Source organism: Lactuca virosa, chromosome 5 (assembly GCF_052849685.1).
Source record: "Lactuca virosa cultivar CGN04683 chromosome 5, Lactuca_virosa_CGN04683_v6, whole genome shotgun sequence".
In the NCBI taxonomy this organism is placed as follows: Eukaryota; Viridiplantae; Streptophyta; class Magnoliopsida; order Asterales; family Asteraceae; genus Lactuca; species Lactuca virosa.
The window spans coordinates 389,472,802-389,495,606 of record NC_136430.1 but is presented as its reverse complement, the minus strand read 5'-3'; the positions used below and the strand labels follow the sequence as shown (position 1 = coordinate 389,495,606).

The 22,805-nt window shown below is 35.5% G+C and overlaps 2 long non-coding RNA genes and 1 pseudogene across 3 annotated transcripts; 2 read left to right on the top strand and 1 right to left on the bottom strand.

The window, feature by feature from the left end:
• Positions 1-1,566: 1,566 nt before the first annotated feature.
• On the bottom strand, positions 1,567-2,235 carry LOC145117730 (uncharacterized). The gene is made up of 2 exons (XR_013712784.1): positions 2,106-2,235; positions 1,567-1,992 (listed from the first exon to the last, which is right to left on the bottom strand). It is a non-coding gene; the product is annotated as an uncharacterized LOC145117730 (long non-coding RNA).
• A 235-nt stretch (positions 2,236-2,470) lies between these two features.
• On the top strand, positions 2,471-4,988 carry LOC145117729 (uncharacterized). Of its 2 annotated transcripts, none has more exons than XR_013712783.1 (3): positions 2,471-2,581; positions 3,069-3,186; positions 3,916-4,988. It is a non-coding gene; the product is annotated as an uncharacterized LOC145117729 (long non-coding RNA). The 2 variants fall into 2 exon arrangements; XR_013712782.1 differs by having other exon boundaries at positions 3,877-4,988.
• Positions 4,989-9,142: 4,154 nt separating this feature from the next.
• On the top strand, positions 9,143-10,660 carry LOC145115361 (anthocyanidin 3-O-glucosyltransferase 2 pseudogene; annotated as a pseudogene).
• The last annotated feature ends 12,145 nt before the right edge of the window (positions 10,661-22,805 follow it).

Here is a 22,805-nt window from a genome sequence, read left to right as displayed (position 1 = left end):
TAGTAAACACGACGATTAAAGACATCGAAATGGTATGACATTCGTCACCCGTAGACCTGCAGGTCCCACTGTAGCTAGCAGCAAGGTGTAGGATGGTCAATCCTGTATAGATCTATACACAAATTCACGCTCTCCCTCTAGGAGAGTCTGGTTACAAAACGGGACACAACAGTATATTGCCATGCCAAGAAGTAGTGGCTCACATTAATGTTATATTGTTCTTGAATTTGTATAGTATGTTCTCTCTGTTCTAGTGTATAATATGTTCTTTCTGTTTCTCGTTATACTATGTTTGAACTGACTCATGTATGAACTGACTCTTGTATGCTTCATTTTTCTAGAAATAGTGAGTAGTCAACCTCTAAACTATACCTATTATAGTTTACTAGTACTGTTGGTTGAATGACTGATCATGTTTGAACACCTTTGCTACCCAAAGGTACTGAACTGATTGGAAGAACTTTTTATATCTACATACATATACATAATATATAACTAAGATTCAAACGACACTCAGACAAACAAACGATACCCTAAGTCCACAACCAAACTAGGAACAGGAAATAAAGAGAGTCATCAGTCCTAAGCCCTTTCAACCTTATTTATATAACTATATCTATATAGACATGATTTTGACAATATATAAGTTTAAAAGATTTTGATAAAGAGTTTAGCATATAAAAGAGTTTTAACCATTTGAATGGTTATTGATGACTTGATGTCAGTTTATGTGATATCCCGAAATTTTGGTCAAAGATTGTGAACTGTCAAGTTCACAGTAAGTCTCTTTGTAGTTTGAATCATTGAGTTTTGGTGAATCTAATACAAAATAAATGAGTTATTTCAACTATTATAAGATACCAGATGATATTATACTTCCAAATGTGTAAATTGATAAACCAATCAAACGGCTCAAACTGCAATCATAGGAATGCATCTGAAAAACTGAAAATTTGTGTTAAGCAGTTGTGAGCAATACAAACATTCTAGTCTCGTAGTACACGTTTCCTTGATTCCGAAAATATAAAGAACGTCCAAAACGGAGTTCGTATGCAAATGATACGACCGTTTTAAGAATCCAAATTCAGTATAATATTGATTTCTTAAAAACCACTAAAATCGTTTCTATCCATTGAGGAACTTGCACACCTGAAATAGAGATTCTGAAAGCATTTTTGGACTCAGGCTATAGCCTATATTTAAATTCATATTTGAAATATTTTTGATAAAAGAATATATATTTATAAAAGTCAAAAAAATCATACGTTGTGAACCAGATTCGTGGAAATCTCACATTCGTGGAACATCATAGAATCACGCCGAAATCAGCATCAAACCTCAATTTATAAATTTTAACATTTTCTTGTTTTGTTATTGGAAATTCATTTTCGATATAAATTACACAAAATACATAAGGAAATTTATTATTTATCAATATACACACACATACAATTAAAAGGTATATTAAATCTATTAAAAATATATCCATACCAATCAATAAATTCATACATAAATATATATTTATTTAAAGCAAATACACATACATTAAATACATTATATAAAATATTAAAAATCAAACTTATACTTTTTCAATTAAAATGACAGCACATTTGTGGTTCCTTCTAAATTATATTTTGTACAAATAAACACTCTAAGGGGAAATACATTCTTGCACTTCACGATACTTTCTCCCCACGTTTTATTTTTGCCTGCATACAGCTCACACACAACTATGAGGAAAACACTGTCTGGTATTACTTCTACTCTTCAACTACTGATCTACAAACAATCAAACAACCATTAAACTTTTGATCATAAAAATTGATCAGATTCAAAGAAAAATTTAAGGACTCTTCCTGTTTCCCTTCTTTTTCAATCCCCGTTTTCATCTCCTGTTGAACATCAAACCCAACACACATCCATGTTCTTCCTTTCTGCATTCGTTCCCAGCCAAGAACACAAGAACATTCTTGTTCTTGATTTCATGTATACCTGCAAATGAGAAATTCAACCACTAATTGATATGGCTTCATCTGCTTTCCATGGCAATTCCAAGCAACAAACACACATCCTAAATATCCCATCGAGTGAATCAAGAGGATTACCTGTTGATGATCGATGGCCATAAGTAAACCATTGAACCATTTCTGCTCCTTGTTTACTTTCAAACGAAGCAGTCAAACATTTTGCTGTTGCTGATTCCTCTTCAATCGAGACTTTTCCTCTTTCCCGTCGACCTTCACCACCGAATCCCCACCAGCTTGCAATGTCCAGACCTCACACCTCACAGCCGGAAGAGACGAAGAAGACTTCGCTGCTTCTTCACGCCTTCCATCTCTTCGGACCCCATCGACCCTCATTGCTGCCCTACCCCCATCCCGTTCTTTCTTCTTCTCGTCAAGACCCGGAGACACCTCTCTCATCACCGATCGAACCTTCTCCCTCGCACCTAGCAGCCGACCAAGAAGCAGCGGACGTCCGACCCTCCTCCGTCTGCTGCTGTCGCAGAGCCACCCTCCGCCGCTATCTCCGCTTGTTGTCATTGCTATGGAACCCCGACCAGCCACCACTTGATGATATTGTGAGTATTCGATCGACCACCACCATCATGTAATTTCTATTAATTGGATGTCCATTCGACTGCTCCAGTCGGAATCGTGAGACCTAGGTCGTGGTCTCGTCCCCAAATTGTTTGAACTGCAAAAGAAATTGCGACTGGTTTAGAAGAGGGAACTGTTCAAACTTCGATTCCATTTATTTAAATCTGACCTTGAAGATGTTGAGTTCACGAGAATGACCCCTCCTTTGGATTAATTCAATTATTAAGTCCAAACTCCCTTTGGATTTATCCATAAATAGTCCCTCCACTAAGAAACCATAACCCACCTAGTCCTGGAACCCCAAGTCAGCTTTAAAATGTACATTATCAACCCCTGTCTTGAGAATAATTCTCAATATCAGTCCCTAAAGTATGATTTTGACAAAATCAAACCCTAGAGTTTATTTATTCAAAGAAAGACCACCATATACTTAATAATTAATACCAAAACTACCATTTGGTTTATTAGGAAACATAAATATACTCGGTGGTTCGTTTTAAGAACGAGAAATGTCACGTGACAAATCTCACGACAAGTTTCCCAAAGAAAATCCGAATACCGTACGAATCAAACTCACGCTTCAAGGGTGAGTGCTTACGGTCCCTTTTCAATATTTTAATTATTTCGGGGGGGGGGGGGGGGGGGGAATACATGTGCCTATATGTTTTGTTTATACAAATATATTATCTTTTATACGAAAATACAATAAACATAGTTTATAAAAATATTATTATTTAACAATTTACCATATTGTTAAAAATAAACTAGTAAAAACTTTCCGTATACATGTTATGATTATTTTATCGTGAAATAACAATTTCACACAACAAATACTACACGATACAAAGTTTTATGATTTTTATATTATAACAAGTACGTTATGAAACTGTGTAGTATTTCAATGGTTCAAGATATTACTATGCATGTATATTTATATGTTTATATGCATAAAGTTTATACATGTACACATGTTCATTAATTTGAAACATTTATTTTTAGTCTTATATGATATGCATACTATCAGTTTACAGTATTTAAAAGTTTCAAGGACTTCTATACATGAATACTTTTATGCATAAGGCTTTACACACTTATACAAGATCGTTATGTTGAACTACATTTCTCTATAAAAGCGAGTAATTTATACATTTATAAATACGGCAACCATACTCGGCTTTTACGAATGCTATACTACAAGATTCATTATGCCTGGCACTTAATCTTAATTAAGTTAGGGCTGAGAGTTATTCACAAATTTTCATTAATGGTTTTTTAGTGAGACACTACTATTCATTAGTTGAGTTTAATTACTTAGCATGCCCCACACTGCTATAATCGTTAATCTTTGGAGCGAGGTACATATGTATAGATCTATATGGGGTCGACAACCCCACCTGCGGTTGCTAGCTACAACCATCGACTGATCAATCGTAGCAGGTGCTATGTGTCTACGATCGTTACTACGACGTCCAATGAAGCGTCGTAAGGAGGGGTACTTTTCGTCCATAGCTCGATTATAGAACTCACTAAAAACATTAACACGAGTCTCTCTCTCTCTCTCTCTCTCTCTCTCTCTCTCTTACTACAACCATAGGTTTGGTTGCCTTCAAGTACATTTTTAAGTATGGAAATTACTTATACAAAACATTTATTTTGACCTATAAGAAGTCATTACAAGTACATTTTTAAGTATGAAAATTACTTATGCAAAGCATTCATTTTGACTTTTAAGAATTCATTACAAGTACATTTTTAAGTATGGAAATTACTTATACAAAGCATTCATTTTGACTTTTAAGAAGTCATTACAAGTATATTTTTAAGTATAGAAATTACTTATACAAAACATTCATTTTGACTTTTAAGAAGTCACTACAAGTACATTTTAAGTATGGAAATTACTTATACAAAACATTCATTTTGACTTTCAATAAGTCATTACAAGTACATTTTTAAGTATGTAAGTTACTTATACAAAGCATTCATTTTGACTTTCAATGAGTGATTACAAGTACATGTTAAAAGCATGAATTTACTTATATCAAAATACATTCTTGGCTTTTAAAGACTCTTTGCAAATACTGTTTTTAACTATCGTTATAGTTATACATACAAAGTTAATACTTTTTAAAATTATTAAAACTATTATTGCGTTAGCAGAAAACCTGTGACACTCACCAACCTTTGTGTTGACTTTCAAAACTACATGTATTCTCAGGAAACTACTAAACAGACATTCAAGACAGATTGGATTACAGGTGACCAAGTTTATTTGTTGTTGTATCATATGCCTACCTGTTAAGGCAATTCATGTATTATTATTATTTGTAAAAACCTTGTATTCAAATATCAAGATGGAACATGAATGCTATTTTGTTTATTGTTGTACTTGTGTTGTATATTCAATTTGCCTGTGATCCATGAACTAAGTCGCATAGCCCGACATATTCCGCCGCCTCAGCCGGGGGTGTAACAGTTTATAAAATGTTTTGAAATAGTTTGTTTGATAACACAGTTTTGAAGTATAAGAAATCCTCTTGTTTGATAGTTATAAATCACATGTGATTGATACTATAACTATAATGTTTTCTACTTGTATCCCCCCATAAAAGCATTTAAAATCATTTAAAAGATAAGTTTAGGGGTATGAACTCACCTGTAGTGAGTTATTCGAATGTAAGATCGATATAGGATGCTAAGTGTCAAGTGAAGTCTCGGGCACAAACGGGTCCTATTAAGCATATAATGACACATATATGTATATAACTAGTGTATATAACAACTAATCATGTTAGGGAACAACCTTAGGGACTAGGAAACACTTGGAATGAAGTGTTACAATCACATATGATTGTACAAAAGGGTGTTCACTGCCACACAAGGATGTGTTCACGGCCAAGGAGTGTTCACGGCCAAGGAATTTATGGCCATACATGAACAAGCTAGGGTTTACGGCCATGACTTGAAGGGTTCACGGCCATGACATGAACTAAGAAAGGTTTACAGCCACGAATTGAAGGGTTCACGACTATGACATGAACTAAGAAGGGTTTACGTCCATATGAAGAGTTTACGGCTGTAAACTCTTGATGTTCTTGCTAAAATGGTTGATTCTTGGATGCTAATCATGTGCTTCTAATGGATAACAAGTATATGGAAAAGATACTTATGATTTAGAAGCTTGAAGGGGTGATTACGGTCCAAAGAACTAGTGTGTGTTCTTGGTGTTCTTGATGATTTGAAGATCTAACCCCAAAAAGAGATGAATTCACGGATGAAATCATAGAGTTTTACTAGATCAAGAAGGATATCAACTAATAAATGAAAGAATCACTTACAAATGTGAAGAGAAATGGAAGTGTTCTTGATGATACTTGAGAGAGAAATGAGTGTTCTTGACTTGAAGATGTGAGAAGTGAAGAAAAATGAAGGAAAATCATACTTAAGGAGTAGAGTTCACGGCTAACAAGAGTTTACGGTCGTAAACTCTAGTTTGTGGCCGTAAACTCCTTGTGATGGAGTTTTCCGGCTTAAATGCTACACAATGAACTCTAGTAGATACTTCCTAACACCCAATCCTTGAATATACTAGGCTTAGAACACTCAAACAGACCCTTAACAAAGCTAAAAGATAGCAGAAACCAGTCTGACTGATGATTGAATTGAATGGCTTTACAAGATAGAAATTTCGGGTTGTCACATGTAAGGTCTGTTTATGTTTATGTTTCTGTATTGACGATGACATCCCAAAGTTTTACTATAAACAAAATACATTTCTTCGGAAATGCTTTGATAATATATTTATCATTTTTTCTGGGAACAAATTCCGCAATATTATTCTTTAAAATGAATACTCTGATTTTCAAATAAGCATAAATAAAATTTTAAAATGACCGTGAATTTGAGGATGTCACATAATATAATAAATTATCGTTCTATATCCTAATATCATTTCTAACTATTTCTGGTTATGAGAGAAACCTAAAAAGGACTTTGCTACCAATTACAAGTATATATAGGGGTGACAATTGTTGACACGACACGATAAAAATACACGGCACGAAACGGAATTGGGACGAAACTGAAATTCGAACTCATGTTCGTGTCGTGTTCGTGTTAAGTTTAAAATACACGATGTCGTGTCGTGTCGTGTTTAAAATTCGACACGAAATTGATACGATTTAGCATTTATTTGTCGTGTTTTCTGTATTATGTATGATTAAATATTGATTAAGTAAACTAATTTTTTTATTATGTTATCTTTGTCGTGTCGTGTCGTGTTTGTCATTTTTTAATCGGTTCGTTTTCGTGTTAGGTAAAAAAAAACACGACATCGTGTCGTGTCGTGTTCGTGTTACATAAAACCTTGTCGTGTCGTGTCATGTCAGACAAAAACACTACACAATAGCCCGATTTGCCACCCCTACAAGTATATATCAATTTAGTTATGAGCTTAGACACCTTAATCCAACATTGGATACAGGGGATTACATTATACAATACCTTGATTGAAGAACACAAGAATATTTGATCACTTAGCTAAAGGTTGTTTCATATGAGTACAACAGCTTCCTTAGAAGCCATACTCCTTGCTATGTTAGAATAATCAGACCATAATGTTTTTGTAAATTGTGCAAGTAGATTGTCGGAAGTATGCCCATGGTTATAACAAGTTGTTGATATTACTATTAATAACAGGTTCCTTTTAGGTTACACACAAAAAAACATCTAAGAATAAAATGACAATAGAGATGATGGGGATCTAGCTTGTTAACTTATTAGTCAATAGTTATTTAATGTGAAGCTTTTACATCTCAAGGTTTTAAAGTGAAAGTATTTGAAATTCAAATACTTAAGGATAATTCCTTAATTATCAAGTAAATATCCACCAACCCTAACTATATATAAGGGAAGACAAAACCAGCCCCTAGTCCCTTTTCGCATCCTTCGTCTCGGTTGTTTAAGTGTCATTCACAAGAAAGAAGAGGGTGTCAAATATTACAGATCTTTTTGTTGGGTGGGACTATAAGCAATTGCAAAAATCGGTCTAGATGACCAATTAATCACAATCGGGTAGGGGCCGAGATACCTAATTAGGAATCAGCCAAAAAATCAGAATCGGTTAAACTCAGTCAAAATCGGTAAAAATTGGAAAAATTCGGAATCGGTCAAAATCAGAAGAAATCGGTAAAAATCAGAAAAAGTCAGAAATTTTTACTTTTTTAGAAAAAATATATAATTGTTATTGATATTCATCTATTTTGTAATAATATTTAGTAAACCTGTTATATTTTTTATATATATTATTTTCCTAAAATTAATTTCATATAATTTATCCAATTCAAGTTCTCCAGCCTAGACCAAATACTTGCTAGGCACTAGTCGGCCGCCCTGAGAACGCTTAATGAGTTTTGTGACTATAAGTGTGTCCCAATAATAATTTAAACAAAAAATGTTATTTATAAAAATATATAATTGGTCCCATATATATATATATATATATATATATATATATATATATATATATATATATATATATATATATATATATATATATGAGTAAATTACATGAATGGACACTATGGTTTGGGTAATTTGCATGTTTGGTCCCTAATTTATTTTTTTTAACTCAGAAAGTTTTGTTTGTTTTTGTTACGCGTTTGGTCATTATTATTTGTTTTTGTTACGCGTTTGGTCATTGTCTTATATAAAAAGACTATTATTTAAATCGAAAAAAATGATGGGATAGGTAAGGTAAGGTGATGGTGGTGAGGTTGGGGGTGTGTTTATTTAAATAAATTAAAAAATTAGGTGAAAAATAGTCTTTTTAGATAAGACAAGGACCAAACGCGTAACAAAAACAAAAATTAGAGACCTTCCGAGTTAAGAAAAATAAGTTAAGGATCAAACGTACAAATTAACCTAAACCATAGGGAAATTTAATTTATATATATATATATATATATATATATATATATATATATATATATATATATATATCAATTAGAAAATTTAGATATTTTTATTTTTTCACTTTTTATAATTTTGTTCTATATGATGGCGCCCTTAATTTATGTTCACAGATTATGGATGCTCTAGCAACATCCACAATATTGAGAGTTTTTTTAAAGCAATTTTAGTCATGTTATAGCCATATCACCAACCAACAAAATAAACTTAACAAATCTTCATAATATGAGAATTTTTTTCACATAGTTTTTTTATGGGTCCTTGCAAATTCAATTACATATAAAAAGTGAATAAACTAATATTATTTTTGAAAAATAAAAACTCTACTTATAGAACTTCTTAATTAATATTATCATTGGAAAAACTTTGTTTTAAAAAAATCTTCTACGTAGGCTTTAAAATTTTTAAAGACTTTATCTGAAAATGTTTTTGAAAAAGTTCAAAACCTTAAACACATATTGTATGTGCACTAGATTGCTACGCGTTCCTGCTTCTACCAATGAAACAATATCATGAATATCATCGACACTGGCATATATAAACATAAACTTCAAGCAGATCAACCAAAACAAATGGCGAGCACAATTGCAGAGCTGGTATTCATCCATGCACCTGGGGTTGGTCATGTCATGTCCACCATGGAGATCGCAAAACTACTCGTGAGTCGAGATCACCACCTCTCTATCACCGTTCTTGTAATAAAACCGCTTCCTAATCCAATCTTCGGTTCTGGCTCAGCTATCACCACATACATCAATTCGTTATCTAAAAACGCCATGGATCGCATATCCTTCATTCAACTCCATCAAGACGAAACCCCACCAGTTATGGACTCGAAAGCTCCGGTGGCTTCCACTCAAGCATTTATCAATAGTCATTGTAAATACGTAAGAGACGTCGTGGCCGATATGATAAATAAACCCGGTTCAGGTCGGGTCGCAGGGTTCGTCGTTGACATGTTTTGCACGGCGATGATAGATGTTGCTAATGAGTTTAATGTTCCCACCTATGTGTTCTTCACTTCTAATGCTAGTTTTCTTGGATTTATGTTCTATATCCAGACAATCTATGATGATCAGAATGAAGATATTCTTGAACTAAGCAGCAGCTCAGATTCCATGATATCAATTCCGAGTTTTGTCAAACCGGTGCCCACGAAGGTCTTTCCAGCCACGATCCTGAGTAGAGAAGGGCTGGAGATTTTTCTGTTCTGTGCTCGGAAACTTAGAGAGGCGAAAGCCATCATGGTCAATACATTCATGGAACTGGAAACACACGCGATCAAGTCATTAATGGAAGACAGAACCATTCCGCCAGTGTATGCAGTGGGCCCAATACTCAACCTAGAAGGTGCTGCCGGAAACATGTCGGAAAATGATGTCATTAGGTGGTTGGACAGTCAACCTCCTTCTTCCGTGGTGTTCTTGTGTTTCGGGAGTATGAGATGTTTTGAGGAGGTCCAAGTAAAGGAGATAGCACATGCTTTAGAGAGGAGTGGCTACCGTTTTGTTTGGTCCCTCCGTCGACCTCCGACTGATCAAACAACAAGAGCCCCAACTGATTATGAGGATCCAGCAACCATATTGCCGGAAGGATTCCTAGAACGCACTGCCGGAATCGGAAAAGTGACAGGGCGGGTCCCACAGGTAGCTTTGTTGGCTCATCATGCAGTAAGGGGGTTCGTATCTCATTGTGGGTGGAACTCTTTGTTGGAGAGTTTGTGGTTCGGTGTACCGTCGGCGACATGGCCTATCTACGCCGAACAGCAGATTAATGCGTTTGAAATGGTGGTGGAGCTCGGATTGGCGGTGGAGATAAAATTGGATTATAAAAAGGATATGTTTAATCACGAGGTGGATGAGGTGATAGTCATGGCGGAGGAGATAGAAAGAGGAATAAGACGACTGATGGAGGATAACGACGTTAGAACCAAGGTTAAAGAGATGAGCGAGAAGAGCAGAGCGGCCGTGATAAAGGGTGGTTCTTCGTATGCATCTGTTGACTATCTTATTCAAGACTTTGTAAGAAACATCTTCTGAGTTTCACTTTCTTCCTTTATTGTGTTGCTCCACTTTCATTCTACAGTTATGACAAAAACTATTCTTGAACATCTTGATTTTGAAATAATATATATATATATATATATATATATATATATATATATATATATATATATATATATATATATATATATATATATAGAGAGAGAGAGAGAGAGAGAGAGAGAGAGAGAGAGAGAGAGAGAGAGAGAGAGAGAGAAAGTAGTATGTTCAAATGAGAACATTTCTTATTTTGAGAACAATGGAGAACAATTTTCAGCCATACATTTTTTAGAACAGAATATTCATTATTAGTTTTTTTTAAAAAAATATCCCATCTAGATCAACTACCACCAAATTCACGACATTAATTTATCAAACACCACTTGAAGCATCTTTACCAAGGCTACCGGACCGTCGTCGGCCGTCAGACGCCGGACCACCGCCGGAACAATTTTATCTCCACCATTCCACTGTCGGACCAACTGATTGTTGTCTTTTCATTCCTTTCAGATCTGCAACACCACCTCCTACCGTCAAAATCCATTTTCATCTGCCTCTCATCTTCTAGAACCATCACTAGATCTTGTTACATTGGATCCTGCCATCAGATCTCGTTTCCTCTCTCTCTCTCTCTCTCTCTCTCTCTCGTTCTAACCTTTTACAGCGACAAGAGCAAACTTGTTTATCAAATTTCAACTCAAACGATCCACCATCTGCTTTACGAACATAAACTGAATCACTGATCCTCGTGTAGTGAAGAAAATTCTTAATTCTAATGCAGGGAAATAACAACAACATTCATATAGAAGTATTTCTATTTCTTCAATTAGAAACCTACTTCCTAGATCCAGATATGTAAACCACAAGATGACTTCAAACCCTAAGCTATCTCGATTCACCTAAAAAATCTTCCAATCGAGGTTAATAGACCTCTTCGAGTTTCTGAAAGAGTTGTTAAACGTCTTAAATTGCAAGTAGCAAAAAAGAAATACTTTAGTTCGAAGGAATAATTACCATGGATATAAATTTCTTAGAGGAAGGTGTGAGTGAAATTGTTAAATCTGGAATTTCTATTCCCAGATCTAAGTTGAAATCGATGTAGATGTGACCTTGAATCTTTTTTTGAAGCGTTCAAACATGGAGAAATGGATATGGAAGTGGAAAACGAAAAATATTGTCACAACTGGAAATTTCCAAGTCTAGAAACCAAGCCAAAAGAGTCCCGTACATGTAATAGTTGTATCTATGCTAATATTATATCTTGGTAATGTAATGTTTTTGAGAATTATACTACCCTAAAGCCTCCTAAGTTGATGAAAACAATAAGAAGTTTAAGTTACGTCAAATATAAATCACATAAACAACAAAACACACTTATTAAAGCTTTCTATACATCAAGACCATGAACACTTCCCTAGGAAGCATCCATGGTCATGAACTATCCCTAGAAATCAATGGTTGGCCGTGAACACACCCAAGAACTCACTAAGGCCATAAACCCCCTCAAACGACCACACATTGGCCGTGAACACCAACCTAGGCCACTTTAAGGTTGTGAACAACATAAGGAACCCCCCTTAGACCGTAAACCACCTTAGTGGACCTTCCTTTGACCGTGAACCTTGGTTTAAGGTCCATCTAGACTGTGAACTCCTTCCAAGTTAAGTATGTTCACGGTGGTTATGAGCTGTAATGCGTAGATTTCCAATACACATCTCAGTAATTCATGCATTATCCAACAATAATCAAAGCAAACATCTAATCATTTCCTTATCCCATATTAGAGACCGTGAACCCACTCCCTCAATTCACAACTTCATTTCCACATTCTATAAACTCTCTCAAGGCTTCACCCAAGTTCCAGGAACCATTTTCTTCATCAATCCTTCTAAGTGCTTGTAAGTGTTTCATGCCTAGTAAATGTTTCATACAAGTTAGTTATTTTAAACTCCAACTCACACATAAATTAATGTGTTCATAATCTTATACTAGCTAAAATCCTCAAGAGGTTCATCCCACACTTCAAGTGTTCTAGGCTCTAACTCCCCATCTCATCTTTTCAACTACACTATCTTCTACCCAATGTGAGCTTCATACCCCTCTTTTTGATGTTTTCATGGTTTTGGGGGAGGATACAAGTCAAGGTTTTGTTTAAATCTTGATATATTTGCTTGTTATACATGTATGCCTAGTTATATATGTGCTAAATCTTTGAAAACTCAATATGAAATAGTCCTAGAATTCGAAATTTTGTGCAAGTTTCAAGTATTAGAACCATAATATACAAATGATGTATAGAATCAAAAACTAGTATGTTACAATATATGACTTACAAATTCTTATGACAAAAACTCTAAGGATTTCCTAAAAAATTGCTTAAAACAAATTGTTGGACAAAATATTTGAAAGTGGTTAGAAAATGGAAATAATGATATTTTCGGGGGACCATTTTCGGCCATATAAATATACAAGGACTATTTTGGATTATGAGATAAATTTGGGAAAGCATTGGACATCTCAATTTTTAAAGGACCAAAAATGAAATTTTTGGATAAACAAGAGCCTTTTTGAATATTTCTCAAATATAAGTCTAAAATGAACATTTTAGAAGAAATGGACCATTTTCACACATTTCACCAAGTTTTGAACCACTTATGACACCTTTTGGCAAATATGGGTCTTATTTGATACCTTATAAAAAGAAGGTCCATTTTTGCCAATACCGATAATATTGGGTCATTTTTGATAATTATGATTCCAAGTAGATTATCCTCAATAAACGAAAACGATAGATCTAGTCAACGAGTACAACTAATGTTTACTTTTATTTAATAAATAATGGATATTCACGATTTGCTCAAAAACTTGTTAGTATTCTAGTCAGACGAATCTCCAAAGTACCTATATATATATATATATATATATATATATATATATATATATATATATATATATATATATATTAGTGTACGCCTAAAGTCCTGTAAAGAGCTATAACCAGAGTCTCCTGGAGGGAGAGCGGAAATTTATGTATAGATCTATACGGGGTTGACACCCCACACCTTCGTTGTTCGCTACAGCTAGACCGGCCAGTCTAGGGTGACAAATGTCTTTAAACGAACTCGGGTGCCTGAGAAACGCCAAGACAGGTATCTGTCATATTAGTATGGTTATAATGACTCACTTAGAATATAACAGTGAATTGTTTAGAAATAAACATTTGTTACACCTTTCGACTATAATAACGATTGTTTGGATACTTTAAACGAAGCTTTACCACACAAGTATTAGGGTTTTAATACTACTATTTTACACATTCAGAAAATATAGGATTTTCTAGGAAAAACAATTGTATACGATTTCGAAAACGATAAACTAACACACACAAGCAACTATACTTGATTGAAAACGAGACTTACAACTATTTTGATAAGAAAATATTGGATTTTCTGGTTTTCCAACTATCACAGATTTTTATACAAAATGCTTATGAACTCACCAACATCTTTTATGTTGACACTTTTCAAACGGCTTGTATTCTCAGGAAATCAGTAAGCAGGTTTGTGAGCCGCGGATGCTGAATTATTTTGATGTAGTTTGGAACTTACTCACCATTGTTTCTTTTGTGTAATTCAAAAACATAAACATTATGTAAAACAATGTAAGTTTGATATATTGATGTATGATGTTTGGATTTGCTATGTTTCATTTATATTCAATTGTTATGATACTGCACAATGGAGTCACCCGCCTCCAGACGTTTCCGCCGTCTGGTCTGAGGGTGTGACAAATATCGAAAGTAATTAGGGAGTATTCCCAAAGGAGATTGGATTTCCTTAGCTTTATGAGTCTTGAGAAGGAATTATCAAGAATATTTTACGTAGCCTCCAATTCTACAATTAAAGGTAAACTTATTTAAATTTGATTGGAAATATATGATTAAAAAAATGAAAAGGTGAACAAGTCAGAAGCTAAAGCTTCTTTTTCTGCTTCTACGATTAATGCTCCAAAAGTTTTTTGCTCATTTAGTTAGATTTCAAAAGGTCATCTTTGAGTGGTGGAATTAAAATTATACCTTTGCAAGATATGCAAAAAAAGTTGAAATGCCTTTTTCTAGTTTATTGATTGGTAGTGGACCAAATTATTCAATTATTCAACTTTATTATGGATTCTTCACCTATAAACCACTTTCATTCCATATTGTTTGTTATTTCTTATGCTATTAACTCATTAACTTTTTCAATAACTCTTTATATGACAACTACTTATTAACACCTAATATATTTTATAAATATTTACATTTAAGTGTGGTGACTTTTTTTAAACAATTTTAATTTTTTAAACATTAAGCCATTTTAATGCATACCAAAATAAAAAACGGGGTAGTAAATCGTATGTGATTAAATTTATAAAATCACATGTGCTTAAATACAATATATATATATATATATATATGATTAAATATATAAAATCACATATGATTAAATACAAAAAAAAATTGAATCGATAAATCATATCTGATTAAGTAATATATAATTATATACATATAATCACATTTGATTAAATCACATGTAATTAGATAATATGTGATTAGATATATAAAATCATATGTGATTAAATACAAATAGTCACATGTGATTAATTATATGATTTAATCATATATGATTAAATAAATATAATCACATTTGATTTAATCGCATATGATACATATATATCTAATCACATATGATTTCTCGTGTAATTAATCACATGTTATTTAATATATTTAGTCATATATGATTATATACATAGAAACAACTACTTCCCACCCACCACCCACCACTTACCACTACCCACTACCAACCACCCAAGATTAATTTTTGCATTCTCGATCAAATAAATTTTTTTCACGTGTTTTAAACCATATATGATTAAATACATGAGAACTACTATCGAATCAGATGTGATTAAAATGGATGGTGGGTAGTGGTAGGTAGTGGGTAGTAGGTTTAATCACATTTGATTATATATATTTAATCACATTTGATTATATGTATTTAATCACATGTGATTCAATAGTTGGTCTTGTGTATTTAATCATATGTGATTATATGTATTTAATCACATATGATTTATGTGGACAAGATTCGTTTTCACATTCTCGATTCAATAGTTGTTCTCATGTATTTAATCATTTGTGATTATATGTATCTAATCACATATGATTGTATTATTTAATCACATGTGAGTATATGTATTTAATCACATGTGATTATATGTATTTAATCACATGATTTATATGCACAAGATTAATTTTCGTGTTATCAATTTAATAATTGTTCTTTATCCACATTAATCATATGTGATTAAATACATATAATCACATGTGATTAAATACATAAGAAAAATTAAATCCATCATTTGATTATATGTATCTAATCACATATGATTTATGTATCTAATCATATATGATTTATGTGGACAAGTTTTATTTTTTCATTCTCGATTCAATAGTTGTTCTTGTATTTAGTGACATCTGATTATACGTATCTAATCACATATGATTTATATGAAAAATATTCATTTTTCATTTTCGATTCAATATGTGTTTTCGTGTATTTAATCACATGTGATTATAAGTATCTAACCATATAAGATTTATGTATGCAAGGTATGTCTTTGTATTCTTTATTCAGAAGTTGTTATTCTTCCACATTAACCATATGTGATTAAATACATGAGAAAATTTTTGAGTCGGAAATTTGAAAACGAATCGTATCTATATAAATAATATGTTATTAGATACATATAATCAAATTTGATTATATGTATTTAATCACATGTGATTATACGTATTTAATCACATATGATTTATGTAAATAAATACATATAATCATATATTATTTATGTTATTATATGCATTTGACCACATTTGGTGGTAGTGGTTGTTGGTATTGGATGGTGGTGGGTGGCAAGTGGTCATAGATGGTAGGTGGTGGTGGGTAATGGGTGGGGGTGATGGTGGAGATGGTAGGTCGTGGATGGTGGGTGGTAATGATGTTGGGTGAAGGGTAGTGGTTAGTAATAGGTGGTAGGTGGGTGGTAAAAATGTGTTGGGTAATGTTAGGTGGTGGGTGGTGGGTGGTGGTGGGTGATAATGGCGATTTTTGGTGGTGGGTGTGACAACCCGAATCTTTTTCTGTCAATGTTAGCCCGATTCCATTAATAAAATTTGAATTTTATTTAGTTCCGTCAAATTCTTATGATTTGGAAAATCATTTAAGTTATATAATTGAAATTTCTTTTATGAGTCGGAACCAAAATCACGCGAAAACCCGAGTTTCCTTCGAAAATCAATGAAAATCCGGCCTGACTGGTGTTCACGGCCGTGAACCCGATCACGGCCGTAAACTCGTTTACGGCTGGTGATAAGTGGCCCCCACCACCGACCATACACCCAGCCTATAAATACGGGACTCCCACCTTCATTTGAACTTTTCTGGCCGAAAACTCTCCCACACACACACACACACACTCTCTCTCTCTCTCTCTAACCCCACAACCGGAAACACTAAAATACCCTATGTTCTTCCAAAAATCATCAAGAATCACCTTGGGGTGTTGTTGTGGAGCATCTAAAACACATTTTTCATCGAATCCAGTATACTCGTTCTTGAGTTTACGGCCGTACACACTTCAAAACTTCAAACCTTCAAGGGCCGCAAACCGTTTACGGCCGTACACCCTTCAAATCTTCATATTTCGTTCAAGAACACCGTTCACGGCCGTAAACCCTTCAAGGGGGTGTTCACGGCCGAGAACAGTTTACGACCATAATCCCTTAACGACCGCAAACCCTTCTTAAGTGGTGAACTTGGTTGAAAACACGCTTTCCCCGATTCAATCGAGTTCCGGTAACATTCCTAAACCGAAAACAAGTGTTTTTCTAACACTATAAATAATGGTTTCGCTAATAAAATACAATTATGTATTCAATTGTTGATTAGGATCCCGTTAAGTACCGCGTGCATCCACCCAAGGGTCTTCACTCCCAGTTTCGCTGTCCGACTATTCACACGACCAACAGTGAGTTCATATCCCTATGCTTTTATGGTCTTTAATGTTTTCAGAGGGGAATACAAGCCAAACACAAATGATTTTGTGAATTTATACAAAGAGATTTCAACACATTTAAAACTGATGCAATTGATACAATCTTACAATTTCCGCATTTTTATAAAATGTTTAGATATTTTATCCCTTTTGTAACATGTTGAGCATAAGGATGTTTTCAACTTACAGTCAAAATTGCATAGTTTTCAGATCAATACATAAACCAATTACGTGATATACATGCAAACCATAATAGGTATAGTTTGGGGTTTCAATATACAGTAATACAAAGTCAAGGCTTATACACTGCTAAGCATATAAACTATGACATACTTAGTTTATGATATACTCGGGTAACAAAGATACTTTATCACATAATTATTTAAGTATAATTATTACTCTATAAAGTATACTCACGAATTTAAACACAATAGATCAATACAGAACTGCATGTAAACTAGATTATACAAAATTATGAGACTCTAGGTCAAACTTGTACCCTTTGGTGTACTGAACTAAATCCTATCATAGTATAACCCGAGTCTCCTGGAGGTAGAGCATGAGATTTGTGAATAGATCTATTCGGGACTGACAATCCCACACCTGAACTGCTAGCTACAGTTAGGCAGGCATGCCTGGGGTGACAAATATCATATATCCGACACTTGAAGAACGTCTTAATGGTCACTAGGTCATATCAAGCATGGTTATACGACTCACAATAGTATAAACTAACCTTATTGTTTACAAGATTTCATTCTTCTTTAGTTTTATTTTCATTAATAAAACTAGTTCATAATACAACTAGAGGATTCCAGGGATTTCAACTCATAGTTTTATTTTAAGCAATGAAACTACTATACATACTGGTGGTAACCAGGGTTTTCAAACAGAACATTCTATACATTACTGGTGATAGCCAGGGTTTTCATACAAAGGGTTTTTCATTCAAAACAACGATATACAATACAGCTGGTGGTAACCAGACATACAAACTAATGCATTATACACTACTACAGAACAGAGTAACAAACTCATACATTAGAAAATATTGGATTTTCTTGGGATGCATAAAAACATTTTACAGATTCAATGACAGGTTTTCATTACAAAAACATGCTTATGAACTCAGCAGCTTAATGCTGATACTCTTTTCAAAACGACTTGTATTCTCAGGAAATCAGCAGACAGGTACCTCAGCAGACTTTGAGAAGACGGAGCATATAGAGTCACGTCTTTATTTTGCTACTTTTGATGTATATAAATATAAATCAAACAGATGTAAATACCTTTTTATATATTTAATGTAATGGTTGTGTTTACTTTGATTACTATGATGCAATTGTTGTGATACTACATATGACGTCATTCACCCCCGAACGTTTTCGTCGTTCCGGTTTGGGGGTGTGACAGATTGGTATCAGAGCTATTGTTTATAGTGAACTAAGTATACCGAACCTTACATGGGTATACAACTATAAACACTAAAGGGCCGAAGCGCTCTGAAACTAAAAGTATACTTTAAAATTTTAAGTATTTTGCAAAAAGTATACAAGTATACATATGTACAAGAAGTTATAACATAGTAATAACTACATAAAAGTATTTAGGGCGAGTTGGACACTGCGGTTAAACGTGGATAGTTATGTAGTCATATGTGGGGCCAATATAACCTGATCAACAATATTTGTCTGAGATATGGCCAACATGTGTTTGGGAGTGACTGTGGTGTTGCGACAAGTCTAAAACTCACCAAATCCTATGCTAATGAAAACACATAGTTAAAATACTATAGGAGTATTTTATGGTTCTATAACACTGCACAGAGTCATCACTAGTAGTACAAATCCTTATAAACGAAAGACCTGCAATTCCTTGTTAGTGTTAGTAGCTATCATTATAGGTCTTTATTATCGTTGTAGGATTAAGATATATCTTACTCGAAAATATTCGATTCATGATCATATAGGAGGCTTATCGTCATTTTCCCCTTGTATCTTTTTAGAGAAAAGATGCCTCCCAGAAAGAGACCCAACAGGAAGAACAACGACCCTCCGCCGCCACCACCTCCTCAGTTCGATCCTGCCATGTTCCAGGCAGCAGTTACAACTGCTGTGGCTGCCGCGATGACACAAATAAACTCTGATGGTGCTAGCGGATCAGGAAGTGGTACCCATTCCCAGAATCTTGACGGCAATCAGGGACACCCGAAGGAGTGTTCCTATAAAGACTTCATGAATGCCAAGCCTAAATCTTTTGATGGTAATGGAGGAGTCATTGCCCTAACCCGATGGTTCGAGAAAATAAAATCAATTTTTGAGATTTGTGCATGTTCTGAGGCAAACAAGGTGAAGTTTGCAGCCTGCACCTTCACCGACAGAGCATTGACTTGGTGGAATAGCCGGGTCAAATCCCTAACTCTGCCAGTAGCAAATGCCATGGGTTGGGAAAGCTTAAAAGAGCTTATGCTTGCTGAGTACTACCCAAGGAGCGAGATGCAGAAGTTGGAACACGAGTTTTGGAACCTGAAGATGAAGGGTTCTGACATTGCCACCTATACAGCTAGATTCTGCGATCTGGCTCTTCTCTGTCCGGGGATGGTCATCCCGGAAAGCAAGAAGATAGAGATATACATTTGGGGATTGACGCCCCCAACTCAAGGAAATGTTTTGGCTGCTAAACCTCTCACATTTGACAGCGCCAAGTGCCTGGCGCAGACCCTGATAGATCATGGGATTGATCTTGATGAAGTGGCGGCGGCTCCTGAACAACCAAAGGCGAGTGGTGGGAAGAAGAAGTTTTGGAACAAGCGAAAGGGCCAGTCTTCGGAGGAGCCCTCCAAGAAACAACAAGTAGTGGCAGTTCATGCTGCTACCACTCCTGTCGCTGTTCCTGCAGCTCAAGCACCTGCCAGTAGATATGCTGGTACTCTTCCAAGGTGCGACAAGTGCAACTTTCATCATCACGGACCCTGTCGTGATTTGCAATGTAACAGCTGTGGCAAGAAGGGGCACACAACTCGATTTTGCAAGACACCAGCCCAACCAACCAATCAGGCTCCTGGAGAGGGCGTTGGTCAAGCATGTTATGGCTGTGGATAGATCGGGCACTTCAAGAGAAATTTCCCCAAGGCAACAACAGTTGGCAACACAGTGAGAGTGCTAGCGATGGGCCAGGAGGAGGCAGTTGCTGATCCCACCGTTGTTACGGGTACGTTCCTCCTCGACAACTCTAATACATGCATTCTTTTCGATTCTGGTGCGGAGAGAAGTTTTGTTAGTCATGCATTTAAGCATCTACTCCAGCATAAACCCCAACCTTTAACCGAAACATTTACCATTGAGATGGCTAACGGAGAGAAATAGAGCACTAACGACGTATTCATAGGCTGTACCCTTACCCTAAACGACCATTCCTTCCCAATCGACCTTATGCCAGTTTCCATAAAAAATGTCGATGTCATCATCGGCATGGATTGGTTGAGCCCCAATCGTGCTGATATCCTTTGCTATGAAAAAGCCATTCGTCTCAATTGGCCGTCGGGCGAAGCTCTCATAATCTATGGTGATATACTCAGCTCAAACCTTTGTATCATTTCATGCATCAAAGCCCAAAAATATTTGCGAAAGGAGTGTCATGCATTCCTAACCCATGTCGTTAATGACAAACAGGAAGTTAAAGACCTCGAGAGCATCCCCGAAGTCTGCAACTTTCCTGATGTCTTCCCCAAAGATCTTTCCGGAATCCCTCCTGAGAGCCAAGTTGAGTTTCGAATCAATTTAATTCCCGGAGCTACCCCCATAGCTAAATCCCCATACCGTCTAGTGCCGGCAGAAATACAAGAGTTATCCAGCTAGCTCAATGAACTACTCAGCAAAGGATTCATAAGACCAAGTTCCTCACCCTGGGGAGCCCCGATCTTGTTTGTGAAGAAGAAAGATGGATCCTTTCGGATGTGCATAGATTATCGTGAACTGAACAAGCTTACCATCAAAAACCTTTATCCCCTACCCAGAATCGACGACCACTTCGATCAAATCCAAGGAGTCGGTTATTTCTCAAAAATAGACCTGAGATCATGGTACCATCAGTTGCGAGTCCATGAGAGTGATGTTCCCAAGACAACATTCTGAACTCGTTATGGTCACTATGAGTTTGTAGTTATGCCCTTTGATCTAACCAACACACCTAATGTATTCATGGATCTGATGAATCGAGTGTGTCGCCCTTTCCTAGACAAGTTCGTGATAGTGTTCATTGATGATATACTTTTATACTCTCAGAATGAGGAAGATCATAGATAGCACTTGAGGCTAGTGTTAGAAACACTAAGGGCGGAGAAACTATATGCACAATTCTCTAAGTGTGAATTCTGGATCAGAAAAGTAACTTTCCTTGGTCACGTGGTTAGCGAGGAAGGCATACACGTGGACCCTTCCAAAATCAAGGCGATTGAGAATTGGTCAGCACCGAAGACACCCATAGAAATTCGTGAATTCTTGGGTCTCGCTGGCTATTATCGCAGGTTTATCCAGAATTTCTCCATGATTGCTAAGCCCTTAAACACCCTGAATCAGAAAGGTGTAACCTTTAGTTGGGGAGAAAATCAAGACACTGCGTTTCAAACATTAAAGCAGGCCCTATGTAGAGCACATATCCTGTCTCTGCCTGAAGGGACGGAGGACTTCGTTGTCTATTGCGATGCATCCAATCAGGGCCTAGGCTGTGTGCTCATGCAACGAGGAAAGGTTATTTCCTATGCCTCGAGACAACTGAAAGCACACGAAGTTAATTATACAACTCACGATTTGGAGTTGGGAGCAGTGGTCTTTGTGTTAAAGATCTGGAGACATTATCTATACGGAACCAAGTGCACTGTCTTCACCGACCATAAGAGCCTACAACATATCTTTGATCAGAAAGAGTTGAACATGAGGCAATGGAGATGGGTAGAGCTACTTAGTGATTAAGAGTGCGAAATACGTTATCATCCCAGCAAGGCCAATGTAGTAGCGGATGCCCTCAACCGGAAGGAGTATTCAGGTCATAGAGTGAAGGCACTGGCAATGACCATCCATTCTCATCTGTCCGCTCAAATCAG